Genomic DNA, 22,070 nt, shown 5'->3' with positions numbered 1-22,070 from the left:
AAGACACTAAAACATTAGAATTTTTCTAGAAACTTTCACCAAAACAGTTTTCATAATTAGCTTAAGGTATAACGTCAAGAAAATGCCCAAGGGAAACTGGGCACCAAAGGAGGGGTAAGAACTCACCAGGGGGCAAAGTGACCTGACGCAAAAGCTAACTGGGTGTTTCAGGTTGTCTTTGGCAAAACGTTTTAGTTTATCATAAGGAAAACGTATCCCTTACCTCCTCTCCTCGTCACCGTGCTTATGCTGACCGCCAACTGTTTCGTCGTTCTCTCTATTGCCATCTTGTTTATGCGTCATTCCTCTCCACCCAATCGCCTTACTCACACCAATAATTGTGTGTTCTCAACCTCTGCTACCTTCAGCTAATTTAATGACAGACTGAAATAGAGTGACTCCCACCCCAGCTCTGAAACCACCACCCCCTGCCTTCTCTACAGACGTCGTGCTGAGTAGCAATCAGGAGTCTGAATAGACTCCTTTCCTCAGCAGACACACAACTGATTCCAAAGCTAATAGTCATTGTTTGAAGTAACACTGTTGCCCTGGCATTTGCTTAACCTTTTGTATTATGCACAAGACAGAGTCAATGCACAATCCCTGCTTAATTAATATCTTTCTATGCTCCTACTCCTCCCCCACGCCCCCGTCTTTTATTCCTCCCTGTGCTAACAGAAGGAAAAAAAAATGAGATGCCAAGTGTCGCCTGTACATTTTGTGAGATGTATGTATATTAGATAACCCTGATTTTTCTTTCTTTTAAATCAGTCTGAAAATATGTTGATTATTTTTGTAAACTGCTTAAATAATCTTTAATCACAATCATCATGTTTATATAAAAATACTTTGTTCTGTTAATTGTTGACCTGTTTCGAATGAAATCATTAAAAGATGTTTACTGCTATTGATTTTTTTTAAAAATACAATTCTAGGAAAGTATTCACAAGACAAATCAATGAACCCAACTGTTATATTTTTAGTCTATAGGAGAAGGGGGTACCTGGAGAGAACCCACACATTCACAGGTACAACATGTAGAATTCATGCAGAAAGACTCCAGGCGGAGACTGGAGCCCAAAAATTTATTCCTGCAAGGCAACGATGTGAACAACTTTGACATACCTTATCAAGTTCATTTTGAAGTAAATTAAAAAAATAAATAATTAAAAGGGCGAGACAGTCTCCATCTTCTAGGACTCTCTATTGAAATTTGCTGGATAGGATCCCTCTGGACCTAAGAGGTCCTTCATTTGACTCGTCTGTCTGCCGCCTTCTTCTCCATGGTTCTCGCCGTTTCTCTGGGGGTCCGATGAAGTGGTCAGCAGTTGACAGGTCTTGCCGTGGCTGACAGAGTAAGCACAAAGCCGGTGAGCGTGAGAAACGCTGTGTGCCCATTTGTTGCCCGTTGACTTAGGGTCCGTCGGCCCTGTGCTGCAGAGCATGGCAGGAACAAAGCCATCGGGACCCCGAATCAATGACATCTCTTTCAGCCAGTCTCTTCTCTCACCTGCCTCACTGCAGTCTCCCTCTTTAAGACGTCCTTCTACCCTTTGTTGCCTCTTGGTTGGTGTTTTTATATCATATAGCTTTGTTGAATTAATCCATTTTAATATAAGAGATTTCTAATATCAGATGAAGTTAATAGTAAGATTCTTTGACCTGCTGTCACATTGATGGAAAAAGATTAAGAGTTAAGGATTCTTTTTAGACAACTAAAATAAAGCACAACATAAAAAAAAACTCACAAGGGAAATTAAAATTAATACAGTTTTGTCTAAATAAGAGAACATTTTGTGTGAGATAAGTTAAATCACCAAATAGCAAAGAATAAAGGGACTATTAATATGAATTCATGACCATTTGAAGCAAGACGGACTGTTTTCTGTCTTCTATTACTATTTACTACTTCAATCAGTACCTTCTTTGACTTGCATAAAACCCAGAAAACAACCAAAAAACTTATTTCCAGAAACTGAAAAAAAACGTACATGGCAAATGAATGATTAAAACATGTTTGTTAAATAACTCTGAAGTACTATGCTGGAATAATTTTATTTTCATGGCTTTGTTAATCAAGAAAAATAAAATCTGTTAATGTTTTGAGGTGCTAAAAGTACCTGTGTAAGATTTTTAGGAGATTTTCTAAAGACCAAACTCTCCTTTTAGGGAACTTTCACTTTAAAGGACAAAACCTTTTTTATGACTTTCCTATGACAGTGAGTATTCCTAAAAAAATGTGTTGAAATGTCTTTGGATTTGATGACTACACCATAGACCAGAGCCAGACAGCTTTTAGGCGTGTCTCAGGTCCAATACACCTAAATCAGATAATTGAATGACCTCCACTGTGTGCAGTAGGGTTCTCCTTAGTTCTGCTAACAGCCTGATTATTTTTTGACTCAGTTGAGTGAGTGAGTTGAAGCAGAGGCGCATTTAAGAGTTGCAGCACAGTGGCCCTCAGGACCCCCAATAAGGAATTTTAACAGGTTTAAGAAGAGTAGTTTAGGGAACCCTGAGATTTACGATATATATCCCAAAGTGGACATTTTGTGATATCTTAAGTATGTTCTTTGAAATATGCTTAAGCAAAACTTTTTAAATCTACAATTTTTTTCCAAAGTCCACGTGTGTGTATTTTAATCTAAGTAAAATACAAGCCAAGTTATTTTTTTTAGCACATTTCAGCACCATAGGGGAGTTTAAAGTGTTTCACACCATAACCAACAGCCAGTAGTAAATTGTAAAGCAAGCCATAAACATTACATTTAGTCAAATGCCATTATGAGTTAATCAAAGGCAACTCTAAACAAAGATTTGAGGACCAGAAGACCTGACAGGTGTGGATGGCTGGTACAATGACAACTGGACTACAATGCAATTTGATGCTGAGCCATTCAGTGAATTAATTCATCAGCAAATAGCATCATAGAGCCTAAAGAACACCACAGACAGGTCCAAATGACCTTCTTCAAAAGTTTGAAGCCCTAAACTTTATGGCACCACCTTTTTGCATTAAGACAAGAGTTTATTTTAATCGACAGGTATTCTTGTCATAAATTAGTAAATGGAAACAGGCCATTCTAAACATTACACACATCACAAGTAGAAGATTCTACTATAATCGACTACTTTTTTTGCTACCACACTTAAAGCACAAATTAAAAAACATACATGTTCAATTATTCAGACAATAATACAATGACGTACTTGGCTTTAATGCCCGTTCATCCCTGTGCTGCCCATCAGTGTTGATATAAGGCCCGCGTTTTTCTCGACCTCACAGTTGGGCTGCCGTTGAGTTACCAGTAGTGGATTTAAATCAGGCTTGACCAGCTGAGAGTGTGTGTAACTGTGTGCGCACTCTGCTCTTCACAGCATTTGTATCTAAATTAAATTGTCTTTATCTCCTCCAGTAAAAGAGGGAGAAAAGGAAAGGACAGGAAGGGCTAGGGAGTTGGGGTGAAAATTAATTTGTTAGATCAAAAAAAAATATTTAATTTTGCTGCACATCAAACAAACTTTGTCTTCAGACAGGGTGTACTGAGGCGGGTCCGCCTTTCTCCCTTTTCTTCCTCCTCTCTTTCTTCATCTGCTTCCTCTTCTTTTCTTTAATTAAAAAGCATCCTATTATTACAGCAGATGAAAAGGAAACATCTATTCAAACAGTACAGTCGTACCGGACTACCACTAATCTTTTGGTAATTATTTTTTAATTGAATCTTTTGAACACAAAAGCCCTGCGAGCAGATGCTTGCATTACTGTGGTCCCACATCACGCACCACGCCATGTATACGAGATGATGCCTGCCTCACCGCGAGCTGCCAGCGGGACAACATGGAAAAGAGAGGGAGAGAAGTTGAGGCGGAGAGAAAGAAAGCAATGACAAATGGGGCGGCAGGAAAGGAGGGGATGCGATTGGAGGGAAAGTTTTGGATACTGAACAGCTCAGCGGCTCTTAAGAGGACTGAACATGAAGCGGGTTTGTGCTTCATGTTGACAGGAATACTTTCTGCTGACACACATACTTAGATGTAAACAGTGGGGGGGGGTCAAGAAGCTTGCGGGTGAACCACACCTCTGCCACTTTTTCACAAAATCCCTCACTTGGCTCTCACCTGGCCGCCTAAAAACTTCTTTAGCATCTGCAGCAAGCTGATTCCAAGCACATAATGACTGGTCTTAACGGAAATGGAAAGGGGGGTACTTACTTAAAAAGAAAACCCCCCCATGAAGAGATGAACCCATGCTAAACTTTTCAGCATTTTGGCTCTCAGAAAGGACCTTAAAAACACCTGATTACCAGAGCGCTCCTGATTTCACTGACATTTGATACGCTTCTGCCTCTGAGTGAGCGATTCAAAATGATGTGTGTAACGTTCTCCCTCGGAGAAGCCTCAGAAGAGCTTAAAAGACACGTAGAGGAGGATGCAAAGAGGGACTTAAAGAGCAGGCAAATAAGAGCGGCTCGGAAAAAAAGACATCTTTAGCTGGGCTTTATGCAGCAATATATTGGCTCTTAATCATGTCGAGTACCCGTCAGAGCTCGCCAAAGCAGGTTAAATCACATTACCCGTGCATGCAACGTGTGTGCCTTTGTGTGTGTGTGTGCAATGTGTGTTTTCCTTGCTTTTATGGCTGTGTAGCTGTGTCTACATGAGGCAAAATATTTGAGTAATGAAGGCATAAGCCATACATTTAAATTTGCCTTGGACCTACAGAGATCAAGCGTCTTTGAGTAAGAAATCCAAAATGCTTCAAGAAAAAGTCCAATAGAAACAAGTAGCAGCACAAAAGCTTAATGGTTTCTTAATGGTAGATTTTGCTGTTTCTAATGCAAATTGAAACAAAGATGCTCTTTGTTTGCTTACAGGTAGTTCATGTAACATTTTTGTTCATTTTTAAATCATGTTTTATTTATTGTAAATATTTTTCAATGATTCGTTGTTTTTAAATTACTCGATAGTTCGGTTTTGCAAGTAAATATATGATTTATCAAATAATTTAAAAATATCTCTGGCCTAATGGTAAAGACTACTGTTTAATAATGTACTTTAGACAATCACATTGTCTTAGGTTTGCATTCATGTTTAAAACTGCTCATTTTCATTGTTTGATTTTATGTGGTTTTACACTTGTAAAGCACCTTTGAGTACATAGAAAAGTGCTATAAAAATAACATATTATCTATGAAGTTCTAAGAAATTTCATTGGAGTGTAATGTGTCACATCATACACTGACACCTACTGGGGCAGCCAGTGGAAGAGAACAAAACTGTCACGGTTATTTTTGCGGATAGACAGATTTAAATGCTCATTACCATGGTGATATCTCAACATTTTTTCTATAGTACGGCCCCGTTATACTAAACACGTATCTAAAAACACCGATCAACAGTGCCAGATAGAATCCAGATACCTGGATTCTGTTTTCCTTTCCTCTTTTTGGGAAGAATTTGAAAAGTAAAGTGGAAATCATACATTTATTTGTACTGATAGATTTAATTATTATTATTATTTTTTTTTATTAAGGACACTTTTTATGCGTAAAGACGATTTTGAGAACAATTGTATTTGTAATTTGCCCAAAAAAAAACAAAAGAAAAACTTATATACCAGGGTTGATTTATTTGTCCTCAAAAAACACACACACTTTGTGGCTTGTGTTGATTAAGACAGAGATAGTTCAGTAATTTAGCAGATCAATGCATTTGGAGTTGAAATAGAAATCAGTGCTTGAGAGGAGTGAGCTGGTATGACGTTTCCTCCATCCCTGCTCCTCACCTCCTTACTTTGGCATTTCAATGTTACTGGAGTGAATGCATGCTTTCAAAGAGTGTTTGTGAACTGTGCGTGTGAAGGTTTGTGTGTTTGTTAGTTGTAGCTTCAGTACCGTAGGTGCTCAGACATTAGAAAGGGAAAGAAAGCCTTTTTTCCTGTTCGTCTGAGTGCAGCTTTGCCAGCTTCAGTGCCCTCAGCCATGGGCACAAAGACAACAGTGACAACCCATTCATTTCCCTGACAAGCTGCTGCTTGCGGGAGGATAGGTGATGTCTCTCAAGGTTATTTATGGCGTTGTTGATCTCTCATTCTCGGTTTCGACACAGTCCCCTCCCCCTTATCCCTCTCCATAGCACTTTACCAGCAACAAACCTTCTCTTTTTCTGTGGCCACTTTTCCTCACTTCACCTTGTCATTTCCTTGGCTTGATCATTGCAACTTGTGAGGATTTGACTTCTTAATGGTAACATGGATATCGAATTGGCCGCAACATATGGAAAGACAGGAATCAAGGAACCGAGTGTCAATTAAAAAAACAACGTTGTTTGAATTGTTCCTTTAATAATATATAATTCTCTAAGCTTTGGGTCCAGCTACGCCCTGAGGCCTGAAATGGAGTGATCTACATCATCAAGGTAAAAGGCCCTCTAATATCCAGATGAAACATTTCTCTAATATCAATGACGCTTTAGAAAAGAACTAGAATGCAGCTTATGCCACTGTTTATTATTATTATTACTATTATGATTTTAAATGTAAATTTTCTCTTTTGGGTTTTTATTTTTGAAGTTTCATTCTGTGCACTTCCCTACCTTTGTTCAGTTTATAGCATTTATTCAAATTCTGCATGTCTTTGAGCCCTTGGTGAAGGCTCAGTACTCCGGGACATAAAGATAGTATTTAAATAATGTGATGGTAAAGTATGTAATCAGTTTCTTGTTTCCAACTCATTGTTTGGTACCCAGTCTTTATGAAACAAAATTGAAGACATTGCTCAGTTATGATCTGAATCCTGCTAAGGTGGAAGTGGGTTTGCCTATGTGTGTGTTTCCATTTGAAATGGCTGCTCTGTCAGAGAATAAGTTGACGGGTCAGAAATAGATGACTCCAGCACTATTAAACAAATTCGCAGTGAAGAGAAAAAGTCACAGGCTCCTTTTTACACAGAAAATGTCTTCAATTCATTTCAATTTCCTGCAGGGCCTCGGCGACTTCAGAGAACAAGTAATCTGTTGAAGAACTCCATTTAGCCTCGCAGTTACATCTTAACCCCAAAACCAGATATTTAATAAATATGGCTCTACTGGCTGTGAGGGACGCAGCCTGTCGAGTTTATTTAATTTGAGAAAAGCCTGGGTGTAACATATTGCAACTCCTCCCCCTTTGACACCGAACCCTCGCCTTAAGTGGCGCTCCACACAAGTAACAGGACTACTTACATCACAAAATGGACGTTAAATGCAAACAGGCATAACTGGGGACAAATCGTTCTCTTGCTCCCCCGCTTTTTTCCAGCTTCTGCTTTTTTTGGAAAAAGAGTTTGGGGCCTTTTTACTTCAATTTTCACACTGAATATCATTGTGCTTGGATAAAAACGAGCAGAGAAATGAAGGAGAAAGGGATACAGTCAGGCAAGCTGAGGATGGAAGAGAAAAGAGAAAAATCAATAGTGAGGATGTAGCTTGAGGGTTTCCATATTACATTTTGCATAGACGTCAGCTGTAATTTGCCTTTGATCTCAGTCCCAAGATGACTCACTGAAGCCATCTTCCACAGCCAATTGAGGGTGTAAGGAGGGGAGCAAAGAAAAGATGTGAGGGGTGGGTGGGTGGAAGAAGTGGGTGGAGGTTTAAGGAAGGAGAGAAAGGTAGGGCAGGGATGAGAGTTGGTCTTGGGAGAGATGGGTGGCAGAGTAGACCACAGGGCCTGGATGCCAGGACAGGGCTTATGCATCCTGCTGAGATGCTTTTATCATTGCAGACTGAATATAAAACAGACTTTTCCTCGTTTTACATACAGCAACAATAAATACTCCCTTTTCAGTAAATACATAAAGTACGACATACAACTTTTATAAACTGACTTTTATTACAAAACTTTGCTTTGTTACATGGTCATTTTTAATGAGTCAGTTTGGTTTCCATAAATCATAAACCTTTCAGTCTGTGGCAGATTGCGTGTGCAGATTTGATAATATTGTTAAGCAATAATATTATCAAACTCCATGAATCAGTATTTTATTGAAAAGTTAGTTTTCTCAGTAACTCACCAGGTGAAACTTGTTTGGATTAACAACAGGCTGTTTTCTAGGTCATAATGTTATGCCTGATTGGTATATTGCAGATTCATAATACCAAAACTCTGCCAGGTCAAGGTCCCTTCTCCTTTTATATTTATATGCAAAAAAAAAAAAAAGATACATACATTTCTTGAGAACAGTTTGTATTGAACTGTGAGGACTGGTAACATGCAAAGAACACAACATTGAAGCATTGCAAGACATGTGGACTTCAAAAGATTACACAAACTTTTCTGCAACTTTCCAACACCGTAGATAAGTTATATGATAATCTTAAGAGCTTGAAAGAAATGTATTGCCACTGGCAATTAAAAATCACCCTGGGTGTTGCAATGGTGTGCAATAATGTCTGAAGACATAAAAGTTATTAATAGACACGACCGTCTTTGAGATAAAAGTGGAGGATTTGTCTGTTCCCAATACCATTGTTTCCCCACATGTTCTGCAGACTTATGATCTAGAGAGAAATTTTTCTGCACTTGTTTACCATCTCTAAATATTTTTTGGGAGTCTTTTGATTTTTTTTTTTTTTTTTTACTATCAACATTGGCATCACCATAATGACCATGATTTCTTTTTTCAGCTCTTCAGTTTTCTTCTAATGTAAGTCTTAAGTAACTCTGTTATGTTTACCTGTTTTTAAATGATACAAGTGGTGTAAAAGATTCTTTTTTTACATTATGATTTTGACTGTTGACCTAAATTTATAGTGTTCTGTACCATTTAAAACTGACTTGTTGCAGATTTAACCTAGATTTAAAAAATAAAGAAAGAAAAAAGAAAAACAGATGATTGATATTCAATTTTAACATTCATTCACTTTTAGTAGAATTCTTGTCGAGAGTTCCTCACAGTTTTTCAGATTGTGGCAGCATCTCTTGTCTGAAACTCTCTTCAGGTGATTCTCTGTCAGATTTAGCTCAGGACTCTCAGTAGGCCATTACAAAACATTACATTTGTTAAGGTGAATTTATTCTTTTGAGCATTTAGATGTATGCTTGGGCTCACAAGTGTCGAGTTTCTTTCAGGTTCATCAAATGTCCTATAAATGTTGGCAGGTGTGAACTCTACCAGACTGGAGGCTGAAAATAAATCTAAAGTTTTAGTTGTCATACCTATGCAACTAGGTTACAGCAACATGTTATATTTTTATATTTTCCCCACAAATTATTTTGCAGTTGAATTAAACTCTAAGTATGTTTGAAATGTATAATCTATGTACTTTATATCACAAAAATACCCTGACACAAATCAACAGGGTTGGGCATACTTTTTACATCCTATATGTAGTCCACTCTACATGGGATCACTGTCATGTTGCAAAATATATCAGAGAAGTCTTACCGTTTTAGCTTCCACGCAGTCAAACACTGTTTGAGGAATAAGTTTAACCTTTTTAAAGCACTTTGGAACAAAATACACAGAAATGTACAAAATGTTCAGCAGACTTAATCCTTCAGGGTCTGACATTCACCATTTGAAAAAGAAACGGACTTTACAGCTAAGAAAGTGCATGCAGCACCAGCAAGTTTCCACCTATGTTGCATTTCTGTCATATTTGGGTCCTAACTTGCCAACCATGCTGAAGCTTACTTTTGTTCTCATGCTGACACCCAATTTCTTGGTGTGGGCTGCAAAATTTGATATTATTTGAGGCTTATTCATAATCGTCCAGACGGTAGATGTTACACACTTCTTCTGCGGTGGCCTAATAGGCATGTAACTTTATAGGCAAACATGTGAAGTGGTATCCCTCCAGTGACTGGGTGTTTGCAGAGAGTGCCAGGCATTCCCTGAAGATGAAAGACTTGTCAGATGACACTGTCTAGCTCTGCTTAGATGCTAATGAGAACCAGACCTTCAGTAGAGGCTAAAGGTCCAATGTCCTGTTCCTAAGCACAGCAATAGAGCAAAACTGTCTGCAAATAGAGTATTTTAGAAATAGAAACACTGATCCTTCTGTACCCTGGCATCATCTCCCATTGAACTGGACACCTCATCCAAACCTAACCAGGAGCGCACTGGGGATTATTGCAATTATTACACTTCATAAATTCCCTCCTATCTCATGATTGATGAATTTCCACCCTTGCCTCAAATAGCGTGATGGATCACTTTCAGAAATTTGGTTTCTTTTCCCGACAACTCGACTCTAAATGATACTTTTCATCTGAAGTCCATTTGGCTGTCGGCCTTCTCCACTGAGCCCAAATTAGCATTCAGCCTCAGTAATCTACCCCCTCATCTCCCATGGCCCTGTCCACAATCCCTAATGATGAAATGAATTACACCATCTATTGTCAGAGTGCTTTAATCATATTAGCTTCTGTTAAAATGACAGAGCATTGTTCAGGGGACCAGACACGAGAATACACATCTAAGGTACAATGGACCTCGGATCTCTCAGTGAATTACATTAATTCTAAATAACGACACATTAAGCTGCCTGTCCAGAAGAGGTAGTAAAAGAGATTTGACTGGGACGGCGTTTGCACCTTCATCATTGCTCCTAATGAGAAATACTGACAGTTATTCACTGGCTTTGGCAAAAGGATCTTTTTTTTTTTCTTTTCTAACTTGAATACAGGTTTAATATATCCCTGTCTCACCTCAGGGTTGATATTTGGGGCAATTACTTCGTACGTGTACTTTAACATTTTTTATACAAGGAAACCCGAAAAAAGTTAACATTTCATGAGTTTAGTAATTTTATTGACATCTAAATCACAGGTTAAGATGTATTCATTACAAGGGCTCTATAGCTCAAATGTTTTAGATCTAAATGTGGTAAAAATGATGGATCAGACAGAATGAACCAGAAAAAACCCCACTGTGCTTCATGGTTTCACCTTAAGTCCTTACAGGGGATGTATCGTACAAAATCCACTTTTTTCTCCTATTTTCTGCATACAAAATATAAACGAATAAGTTCTAAAACATGGGAAAAGTACAGCATCACTAAGCAAAATATTTCCCTTTTTTAACCAGTGATGGCATGTACTTCATGCAGATTGATGTCTTGGGAAAACAAAATCCCCTTTAACACATATCCAGACTTAAATGAATTGGAGATATGAGAGCAATGAGGGTGGAGAGGATGGAGAGGTAACAAAAAAAGTACAAATTACAGTCATCTTAAGGCTGTGGAATTAATGTTAAGGTTTCGACGCTAAAAAGATTTGTCCATAGGCTTGCCTGTATGGTTGTGTTGTGCGTATCAAGTCTGCTTTACTCAAAGTTGTGTGAAGTGAAGTTGTGTGAACTAATCAATGTCCCTCATTTTTTCTGAAACTATAAAAATTCCTTGAAAACAGCCATTGCTTCAAAGCACTCCATGCTCAAAGGCATTGAATAAAATTCTCACCATCTAAATTGGGAAAAGGTACTGAAATGTACGTTTGTATTTATACATATTGGTGGAAGCCTTGTTACCAAGTACTGTCCTAGGAATTTGTTCAGTTTTTGCAGAACAAAAAAATGATGGCCTTGTAGATTGTAAATATGGTGCAGTATGAAAATACCTTTTTTTTCCTAACTGAAGATCAAGAAAAGTCTTTTTAAAGAATCCCTGCACTGCTTCTGTGATTCCTGCTCATCGTACTGCAGGCATTTTTATTGTCTTACTCATTTGACTCAGTCCTGGACTGAAGGTGTACCGCTGTCGTCTTCACCAAACAATCAGACGGATGTAGACAATGGGATACGTGATGGGAGGTTTTTTTGAGAGCTCATTCAGTGACGTCTGACTTAGTTTGATTATCTGTTCTCCATCCTTGACGCAGATGATCATTTGATCAGGCATTTTTTTTCCAGAATGTTTAGATTTTTTCCAGTACTTGAACTTCTTGTGTTTGCATTTCAGATAAAGAAATTAGAAATGTAAGCACTCTTGCTAGCACTGCAGAGCCCCGATTCACAGATGATGGCACTTCAAGACAACACACTCTTCTTCAACGTTTCACCTTGAGATTTTGTCCTTGAGCATCATAAAAGGCATCATTGATAAATAAGACAGATAAACATGTTGCTTTCACTGCTGATTTCTCTTAATTCATTACAGATCTGCAGCTTTATGTTAAAAAGGGGGCGCACAGAGAGAGTGACCTGATATGCTTGACACTTGATACTCAACACAGTTCAGCAAAGTCAGAGGAAAACAAAGACAGACAAAAAAAGCAGTAAAAAAAATATCTTTCCAAGGAAGAGCAAGACGCAGAGAACAAACAGTGTGGAGATGCAAACACACATGCACTCTACATACATAAACATGTGCACTTGCTTTATTTCATTGTGCCCCATCCCAGCCTCCCACCACACCCGGCTCGTGCTCTCTGAGGAAGTTTGGGATTCTGTCATTCTGTCTCCGACTTCGGCACTTCTTTCATGTCTGCCTCGACAGCGGGCCTCTCCTCCTTTTGTATTGTTTTATTATTTATGCATGGGGAGGGGTTGGTGGTTAGTTTGACGGTGGGGTTGGGGTGCATAAGCAGCCGCAGCATTAAGACAGATCTGGGGGAGATGGAGGAGGCTAATTTATATTCTGTTTTAGCACCATCTTAGTGAGCCAGAGAGTTCAAACAATCTCCAACAAATGCAAGGAGAGAAGGGGAGAATGAAAGAGAAAAGGGAAGAAGACAGGAAGGACAAGACACTGGGGGTAGGTGTGTGTGCTTGTGAGAGGAAATGCACTTGAGGAGGGGATTTTGCATGCACTTGTGTGTGTGACTGAATGGGTTTATGTGGCCATTCAGATACCCAGCAGATTGGTAGCCTTAAAAAAAAAGTTTAAAAAGGGTTTAACGGGTTCGGTAAAACGAGGGAAAAAGTGGATTTAATTTTGAAAAATTCACATTGGAACCATTGTAAATTGTTACTGCCTCTTGCCCCCGTGTCCTTCCAAACCAAAAACCACTTCAACTCTGCAAAAAACATGGGATATTAGGGAGAGGTATGAAAGTATTATTCATTAACAAGAAAATCCATGATTCTGAAAGAAGACTCGACAGGAGACAGAGGAGGAGGATCCATCAGGATCTGGGAGGTTTTTGTCCTTCAGTGAAACAATGAAGCTTCTGGTTGTCTGGGGTCATCAAACTGCAGCTGGCTATCTGAAGATGTTGCAGCAGGCTTCTCTCTTGATTGAGGGCCTTTGTCTGCATGTTGATGAATGGGTCTTTCAACGGGACAATGCTGACGTTCACAACGTCTCTCTGACAAAGCCTCCATATTATATGTCTCCCTGACCTTAACCACTAAGGAATGAATTGTAAAGGAGATTTAGAAAAAAAAATGATTTCAGTTTCATATGTTACCTTTTATGAAGTTGCAGAACAAATTCCCTAGTGGACATATTCTCACAAAGCACACCTTAATATCTTCTGAAGTAATTAACAACGGTTTTACTTCTGTTTCGTTTTTTTTTTTTTTTTTTTTTTTTTTTCAGGGTGGGTTTTTAAATGTTTAAAACATAAATTACATACATTACATATTTCCTCTCTTGCTTTTCTTTCTACTTTGTGCATTTGGAAGCATGTTTTAGGATTTTAATCAGAATTTGTTGTGCTTTCGCCGTTACTTTTTTCTTCTGTCTCTTGGCAGATATTAGTTTCCAGAATCATCTACGTAGATCTGTTTCACTAGATTTTTTTCTTGGTTAAAGTGAATTATTCCACCTCATATGTTGCGTTTCCGCAACATGACGGTTGTATCGGATTCTTTGGAAAGGTTTTAATTTTCTCAAATTGGCTTTATTACAAGGAAGGTGAACACAATTCTACAAAAAGCAAAAATCGTCTTTCGAATGTAACAGTGAGTGGCGGTCGCGTAAACCAGATCTGCTTGTTTATAAACACCAACTTGCAGTCATTGTTCACTTTATGTGGTTCCATGGCAGAATCCCCCTGTAATCTCAGACTGCTGAGTCCTATTGTGCTTCTTCAAACTAAATACAAAAATTACAGTCACACTAGCACCACAGTGGCAATGCTGCAACTGTGTTGACAGTAGTCAGCATGTACACTGTAGTGAACCTTGTCATTCGTCATGCATTAGCTGTGCTCTGGCCAGTTTAGACTGCACTTAACTAAAGCTGAAGCCTGCTGTGGCCTCAGGGAGCCCCTGTCTGTGCCAGCCATATCAATAGTCACCACAGCTGGGCTCTACTCTGACACTGTGTTGGAGAATATTGCACCACCGCCTTAACACCAAAAACATCGGAGCCAATCACTGTCAGTGGATGTTCAAGCTCTGTGTGTGTGTGTGTGTGTGTGTGTGTGTGTGTGTGTGCGCGCGCCTTCCCTCCACTCTTCTCTTCCACATCTTCAGTACATGGCCTTGAGCATGAGCAAAATGGCTCAGTATCAAAGAGTAATGATTGAACTGAAAACATACTCCATTGGAGAAAATAAAAGCCCTCAGTGTGTGTGTGTGTGTGTGTGTGTGTGCACGTGCGTGCACAGATCTGTGTATTTATAATGGCAAATTTGTGTATTTCATGAACCAAATCCAGTGTGTGTGTGTGTGTGTTTGTTTCGACTGTAAAACAAAAAACAAAAAAAAACAAAGATTGGCAGAAAGGCAAGGAGACGTTTGCTGAGATGTATTGAATTTCAATAAAAACTGCAATGAGGAGAATGAGGCTTGGGCAATTTTTCAATTTCTCTTCACTCTGCCTTGAATTAGTTGTGGTACACTCTATTTTTCACCATGCCCAGCTAATCAGATCTCTACCGTGTCCCGTGGGCCTCCACTCATTTGGTATGTCCCACGAGTCATGTGCCAATCAAATTGTTCATCAATGTCTGCCTCGTTTTTTTTTTCTTTCTCTTTCTTGGTCTCTTACTCCCCACTTGCTTTTAAGCCATTTCATTAAAATGTGTCACAAGAAAACTTAATGATGCTGGACGCCATGCCACATCAAGATTTATTAGAGACTGAGAACCACCGGCATGGGTCAAAATGGTGTTGAGAAAATGTTGACGTTAAGGTGAGATTTTTTTAAACTCCTGGAGTAAGGCAAAAAAAATAAATAAAAATGTTGGACCAATTTACTATCAACAAATGTTGAGACATGAAGAAGTCATAAATAAAACCAAGAAATCCTCAAAAGAGTAATTATTTTGGATGAACTCTGTAGTCAGGTGGGTGTCTGATTGTTTGTTCTGTGTTTCGCTGTGATGCACTGGAGACCTTTACAGGATGTGTGCCTCCTCTCGCCCAATGGCTGCTGGAGAAACACCAGACTCCTTCAGCCCTTCAAAAATAAGTATCATGATCCGTGCTTCTGTGTATTTATTTTAAGGTTTTTCTGTGTTCAGTTTCTGTCCTGAGTGTTTCTGCGTCTTCCCTGTTGATTGCTTCCCAGGTGTGTCTCATTCTTTGATTACCCTCCCTGTGTATTTAGTCCCACCTGTTGGCTGTGTTCCTCATCGGATCCTCGTAGTATGTCTAATGTCGTATGTCATTTGTCATCTGTCTGCCAGCCTGCCATCACAGTCTTACTGTAAAGTCCTGTGTTGGTTAGCTCTCTTATTCAGTCCTCAGTTTTTCAGTCGCTACCGGTAGTTAGCTGTGTGCTATTGTCTCTGCCGTGCCGCCTGATCTGGACTGTTTTGAGCCACATTCATTATTAAATTCAACATCGTCATCACAACCTGGGTCATCAGCGTTCTCCCTCACCACCACAAACCACATCTCATGACAATAAGGAGGTAAGTGAGATTACCTCCTTATCTTATTTACCTCTCACTTTTCTGGTCCATCCATGTCCCAACTCTCATCTTTGGTGATGGAATAGGAATATTGACCAAAGAGTGAGATCCATGAGAAAAGTGGAACAAAATAACATCTTCTGTATGGTTGTGAGGAGCTTGGAGGAGAGATGCTGCTTCTCTGCAATAGAAACCATCAGTTGGAGTGGTTCAGCATGTGCTCAGTATACACCTTGGAAGGTTTTAAATTATTTATGAAGCGTTTAAAATGTAATTAAAACTATCTTAAGTCATTTTGAGCAGATTTTTATTATGAAATGGCAGTTATCTCTAGTTAGAATGTTGGTTCATAAGCTAAAGACGAGTGAGGAGGTATGCATGAGGAGAATTCATTTCTGAGAGCTTTAACTTGGACAAACTAGATATTTCAAAACACAAAAATTCTGGCAGCATTGAGGAAGATGCTGTGATTGCTGTTCCAGTTCTGACCAGCTGTGGAAAATGTATTAGGCAGTTGTGCATTAACTATCAATGGCAGGAACTAAAAGTCCTACTTCTCAACACTTAGCCAGGGTTTTGGTCAACCACACTAATAATGTCGCTTCCCTTATAAGTAGACGTGCAAATGTTTTAATCCAGAGAGAAAACATGTTTCAAACAGACAAAATTCCACAAATCTTACATACTTTTTATGCAAAATGTTTGGAGAAAGTAAAAAGTAACATATCAACAACTTACCGTTTTCATAAAAATATACTTTCTCTTTTATGTTCTGTTGCATTCAGCTTTGGCGTAGTTAATTTTGCACAACACAAAATTTACAATTTAAAATATGCGGTAAAGTCATGCTAATTTTACCATTTCATTTTTAGTGTAAGATTAAAAAATGCTAATATTGAAATAAACTTATAGCTACATACAGCAGCAGTATTTACAAAATATTAGTCATAACATTAGTCATATATAGTCAGTAAAACTTCAAATCCACAAAATAAACAACTTTTTTATTAGAACCTTCACATAAAACTCCATGTTAATTCTTGAACAGTGTAAAGAAACGCCTTGACAAAGTGAATAAAGTCACACATCTCGCTCCGCTCAAGCAGTTTCGGACTACTTTCTGGAATTTTATTAATTTCCTGTAGAAAGCAATGGAGAAAAAAAAGTTTCTTTCTCTACAATTATACAGTTGGAGGGAGCAATGTCCCATTTGGGATTTTAAGCCATTTACACAGATGATTCCTGTAATGCCATGCAAATAGAATTTAATTCAAAGTTAATTCGCCTGCATTACTTTTTAATAAAGAAATGATAAATTATAATCTCCTCTGCAATTTAATCTATTTATGCTGTTTCCGTTACTGGAAAGTGTCCACTGCTTCAATTCATTAATTGTGATGGAGGCTGGGGGGAGAAAAAAAAGAGAGAGAAAGAAAGACTTAAAGAAGTAGGAAAATAAAGGAGGTGGGAGATAAATTTGTTATCTCAGCACCGGACTGTGTTTGAGAAGGGAATAACGGGTGTAATGAATTGATTTCATATTTAGTCTTGGGCGTGCTGATACACAGAGATCTCTCGTGGTCTTTCGGTGCCTGTTGCCTGCAGTATTTTCTTTCCTTTCATTAAGGTGGAGATTCTGCCCTTTGATAGTGTTATCGATTCTGCCTCCAAACACTGTGGCACCCCTGTGAAGTTGCTCTTCAGGTAGACAAAAAAGAAAAAAGCAGATGAAGCTATTATCTTCCGTCTTATCCTGTACCAGTGTAGGGCCAATTCACTGAACCGCTTTACCAACCAGTAAACTGTTTTTCCTCGTTCTTTGTTCCTTCTCGCATTTATTGAATCCAGGGGATAATTACAGATTCTGCCGCTGCCGCCGCTGATCGAGCTTGCTGTAATTCCACTGGGCTGAGAAATTACTGCTGAAATCATTGTGATTCTTTCCCTCACCTCTGCCTTTAAATTCTATCTCTCCCTCAATCTGTTCTGAATGTGTATGAAAAGAGGAAGTTGCCGCACTTCAGCTTAAGTCCACGTTTGACCCGATAGTGAACACAAACTCATCACCAACTTCTTCTAATCTGATACTTTTTTGACCTCCGTGTAATACTTCATTGCCTTTACCGAATATCTTTTCTGTCTTAAGGAAGAAGCAGAAAAGATATTCTGCTCCATCGTTGACACGAAGGAGAAACTGTACCGGTACACTGGATCTGTTTTGCCCATTATTTCAATAAATCAGATATGGAACTATTAAAATAACGAGTAAAATTATTTCTTGTTTCAACTGAAATTGGCTCATTGTGCACATATTATGAGAAAAATAAATCCTTAATCAAAAAACGTTTAGAAATTACAACCCTTTATTTTGATGTGTCTTTACTTATTTAAAAGGAACAATGCAAATAAATGTACATGAACATTTCAATCCGTCATATAAATGTGCCAGATTTAGACTCGCAGGTTGAGAATTAACCTGGTGAATCAAAAGTCTCCCACCAGGTGTGATTTGAATCTCTGAGCAAACCCAGCCTGTCCCTTTGAGGCCGACCCTCTGCTTCTCATTGCATTTTATGTGCAGTTTCTCCGGGTGTCTCGATGCCTTTGTGTTCTGTTTCTGAAGCCTTTTGGATATTTTGGGCTCGTTTTATCTCTTGGGTTTTGCTTGATTTGCACGTGGAATGAAATGCTCTTTCTTGTGTTGCTTCTCTGTTTCTGTGCAGTCACTTTGTGTCCTTTCTTTTTTCTCTCCCTATTTATCATTTTAGCCGCTTTCTCCTCTTCAGTACCTTTGATTCGTTTTGTGCTTGATTTCCCCGTTATATGTTGTTATGGTTCTTAAACAATTACTTGATATGGGGTTTTAAAACGAGGGCCTTCTGACCACTTGTACCTCCAGGCCTGTGACTGGTCAGAAATGATCACAGATGAGAAAAGTAGGAACCTTATATGACTTGATTATGTAAACCTTGCATATAATTGGAAGTTTCTACATGCAGTGACAACATCTGCAACATCTATGCTCATTTTGTTGCTCTTGTATTTTTTCTTTCTCTCTTGACTGGGCAAAGAGCCTTCGTTTGTTTTAGATTATAAAAACTCTTCATTGCTTTGAATGGATTAGAATTATATTATGACAGGTGCTTTAACTAACAAGCCTAGGAGCATCAGAGCATAGATGTTTTCCTCAGAAATACAAAATGTTAATTCACAAAATTTACTATGCAATTTAAGACATTCAAATAAGAACATGTTCAAGATAAACTGGTGAATTGCTCCTTTATACAAAGAAACATAATAGTCCTTAATAGTCACAACTCAAGTGAATATTGAAGGATTTACAGATTTGGCTAATGGTGTTAAAAAAAAATGAAAGGATGAAAATTAAAGCATAGCAGCTGAACCAAAGACAAGATCAACCATGATAACAAAGCAAATCTCATTTTCCTTAAAGATCCTAATTGATTGATAGATTAAGCTTTTTTTCTGCCTCCGTCTCGGTGAGTCTTCTTTAATCGCTCCATAATGGTGCTACTGAACTGATCGAGGAAGTCTCAGCCAATTAGAATAGTAATAGTTTCTAATTAACTTAAAAAAAGGATTTTCAATAAAAAGGAGGAGATAGCAAACTTGATTACTCATATTCATTAACACCACCTCCCCTACATCCCCACTTTCTTTCCTTGCTGCCCCCTGCCTTTGCTGGAACTTTGCTCCCTTCATTTTTATGAATATTTTATCTTGTGTGAAACATTACAATACATGATGTCCCTGGCAAAGGCCAAAGACGTAACAGCAGAAAAGCCTTTCTTCTGCTCTCATTCAAAGAGCCTGCCTTTGTTTCTGCATAATGAACAAGTCGCTGATGGCGGCAGAATAAATTTTAATTAGAGTTTTTTTTTTTTTGAGCACACTTGTGAAGATGATAGGTTGTTTTAAATGAAAACCCGACACTGTGAAGGCTTTTTTTGTAGAATAAACGAAAGTCGGTTTGCTTAAAAAAAAAATGTGTGTGTGTGTTTGTGTCAGAGATGGCTGCAGGTATCTGTTACATGAATTTGCCACAGTTTTAACCAGCTCCTTCCCTCTTGATCCATTTGTCTTCCCTTCTTCCCATCTCAGTCTTTCTTGCCTTGGGTCAAGTTAACACCACTTAAGGACTACAACACTGTGCCTAGTCGCCATATGTTGCTGGTGTCTGCGTGGATGCGTGTGTGTTTGTGTGTATATGCTTGCTTTCCTTGTTCCCTTACCTGATGCTTCGCGTTGCTTGAAGCCAAAGCATGTCATCTTTTGAGAGACGAAAGCAAAAAGCAGAGGCGAACAGAGCGGGGACACCAGGTACACCTGTGTATTTGTGAGTATTGCTCTGTGTGTGTGTGTGTGCGTGTGTGTGTGTGCATGTGTGTCAATCCTGCAGGCTGGTGCGCCATGAGACAGGACCAGATGGTCACCCCAGGCAAAGCAGGTTGGGCCTGTTTACCTGCTTCACTCTGGGTCATGTCAGTTTCGCTTTCAGCTTAGCTGCAACACGGTTCAGACTGTGCTGCCAAAAACACCACATTTTATTGCCCTTCTTCTCCACCTCCTCTCTCTTCCAGTTCTGCTCAGTTTGTTTGTACCACCTTTACATCGTCACAATATCGCAAGGCTGCTGATTTTTTTTTTCTTTTTTTTTTTTTTTTTTTTTTTATAGGTAATTATTTAGTATTTTGCTCTGACGAATTTCCAGCTAATTCCACTCTTAGTCTTTGGGTTTTCATTTTGAAACTTTTAGACTATGGCTGAACTCAAGGGATCATATAGTAATAAAACCTAACATTACTCATCTTAATTGATGGAACATTTCTTCATTGTTCAGGAAAAATTCTATAAATTATAAAACCAGGATTTATTGACTTTATTTTAATAAGAAAAACATCTTTAAAACAAATTTCCTCTGTTTGCAAATTAGTAAAGGGTCAAAAAGGTACATGCATTCCAAATTTAGTAGCTGTTGTGTTGTGGCCATTTATGTAAATTGTACTTTATATCAATGTAGTTTTTCTTTGGGCAGTAAGAATATACTTAAGTCTGTAATTAATTTTTATATTTGGAATTGTTTAGATTGACAACCTTTAGACCCTCCCATTAATTTAAGTGATTAAGAACACACTGGGTGCTTGGTGGGTGTGCTTTTGTTTGGCAAATGTTCGATGTGACCAAGGAAAGTTGTTGTAAATTTTTTTTTTTTTTTTTTTACTACTTTTTGAACTTGAAACATCAGATTACTAACTTTTGTTTCAATTAAATTGGACATTTTTTAGTAATTGTTTTGTCCATATTTTTTTTCAAGAAATAAAGTATATGTATTTTTTTCAAACAGTCAAGTTGGAAGTGTGTGCAAGAACCAATCCACCTGTTACCATCCAGGGCCTTTATTGGAAAGTTTTGGTTTTGGAACTTAGAAGGCCGCGGCACCTGGTATTTTACCTTTGTGGAGAAGCAGAATCTCAGAGAGAAATCTGAGAGAGAAGTCCAGTGTTGCAGCCCTGGGCCTTATGAGCTGGGCTGCAGGTGTTTCTGGTGTCTGTTTGTGCTCTTCCTCTTTACATGTGTGGCTGATCTGTTCATTCGGAGCACAGAATATTTAAACCTGACCGTCTCCACCTTCGACGTTCACTCTGCCTCCTGATGAATGTGGTGCTCTGCTGCCAGGCCTCAATGCTTGACTTTGTGTTTTCAGCTCAACACTTCAGTATGCATTCATGCAACACATCTAAGCACTTGCATATCGCACTGACATTCACAATCCACTGTAGTTTTTGTTAATAAATAATCCTTTCTCTGCATCTTAACCACAGCATGGTCTCCTGTTTTTGTTATGACCTGGATCTAGTTGTAACATCAAGTTGAGGTTCCTTCTTTTTTCTTTTTTTGTCTTTTTTTTTTTTTCCAGAGATGCTATTGAAAATTTTTTATTTATTTTTTTGCAATTTTTGTCATTTCATCTTTTCAAGTTGATCGGAACACTTGAAAACTTCTTATTAGTTATCACCTTATTGCTTTCCTGGAGCATAAATATGATTTGAGGTACAGGGATTCTCTTAGCCTCTCTGAAAATTGGGTTTGACAAGATATCATGCAGTTACAGTACAGCAGCTTTGTATCATTTGTCAAGAAATTTCAAAAAAGGAATACTTGTTTCTCTAAGCTTCCCGTTAGCTACAGTTAGCTAAATTTAAGAAGTTTAAAATAACAGAGATCCAAATCAAAAAAAGGCTAAAGAAGAGGTTAAATT

The 22,070-nt window shown here is 38.4% G+C and overlaps 1 long non-coding RNA gene across 1 annotated transcript in view; it reads left to right on the top strand.

Moving 5' to 3' along the window:
- Positions 1-14,596: 14,596 nt before the first annotated feature.
- Positions 14,597-22,070, top strand: part of LOC107836168 (uncharacterized) — a 25,640-nt gene continuing 18,166 nt past the window's right edge. The window contains exon 1 of the long non-coding RNA XR_001662025.1: positions 14,597-15,345. This is a non-coding gene — a long non-coding RNA (uncharacterized LOC107836168). The remainder of the gene's footprint in view (positions 15,346-22,070) is intronic.

Source organism: Poecilia formosa, unplaced genomic scaffold (assembly GCF_000485575.1).
Source record: "Poecilia formosa unplaced genomic scaffold, Poecilia_formosa-5.1.2 Scaffold42, whole genome shotgun sequence".
Classification (NCBI taxonomy): domain Eukaryota; kingdom Metazoa; phylum Chordata; class Actinopteri; order Cyprinodontiformes; family Poeciliidae; genus Poecilia; species Poecilia formosa.
Note: the sequence above shows the minus strand (reverse complement) of the source record. Positions and strands in the feature narration are given on the sequence as shown.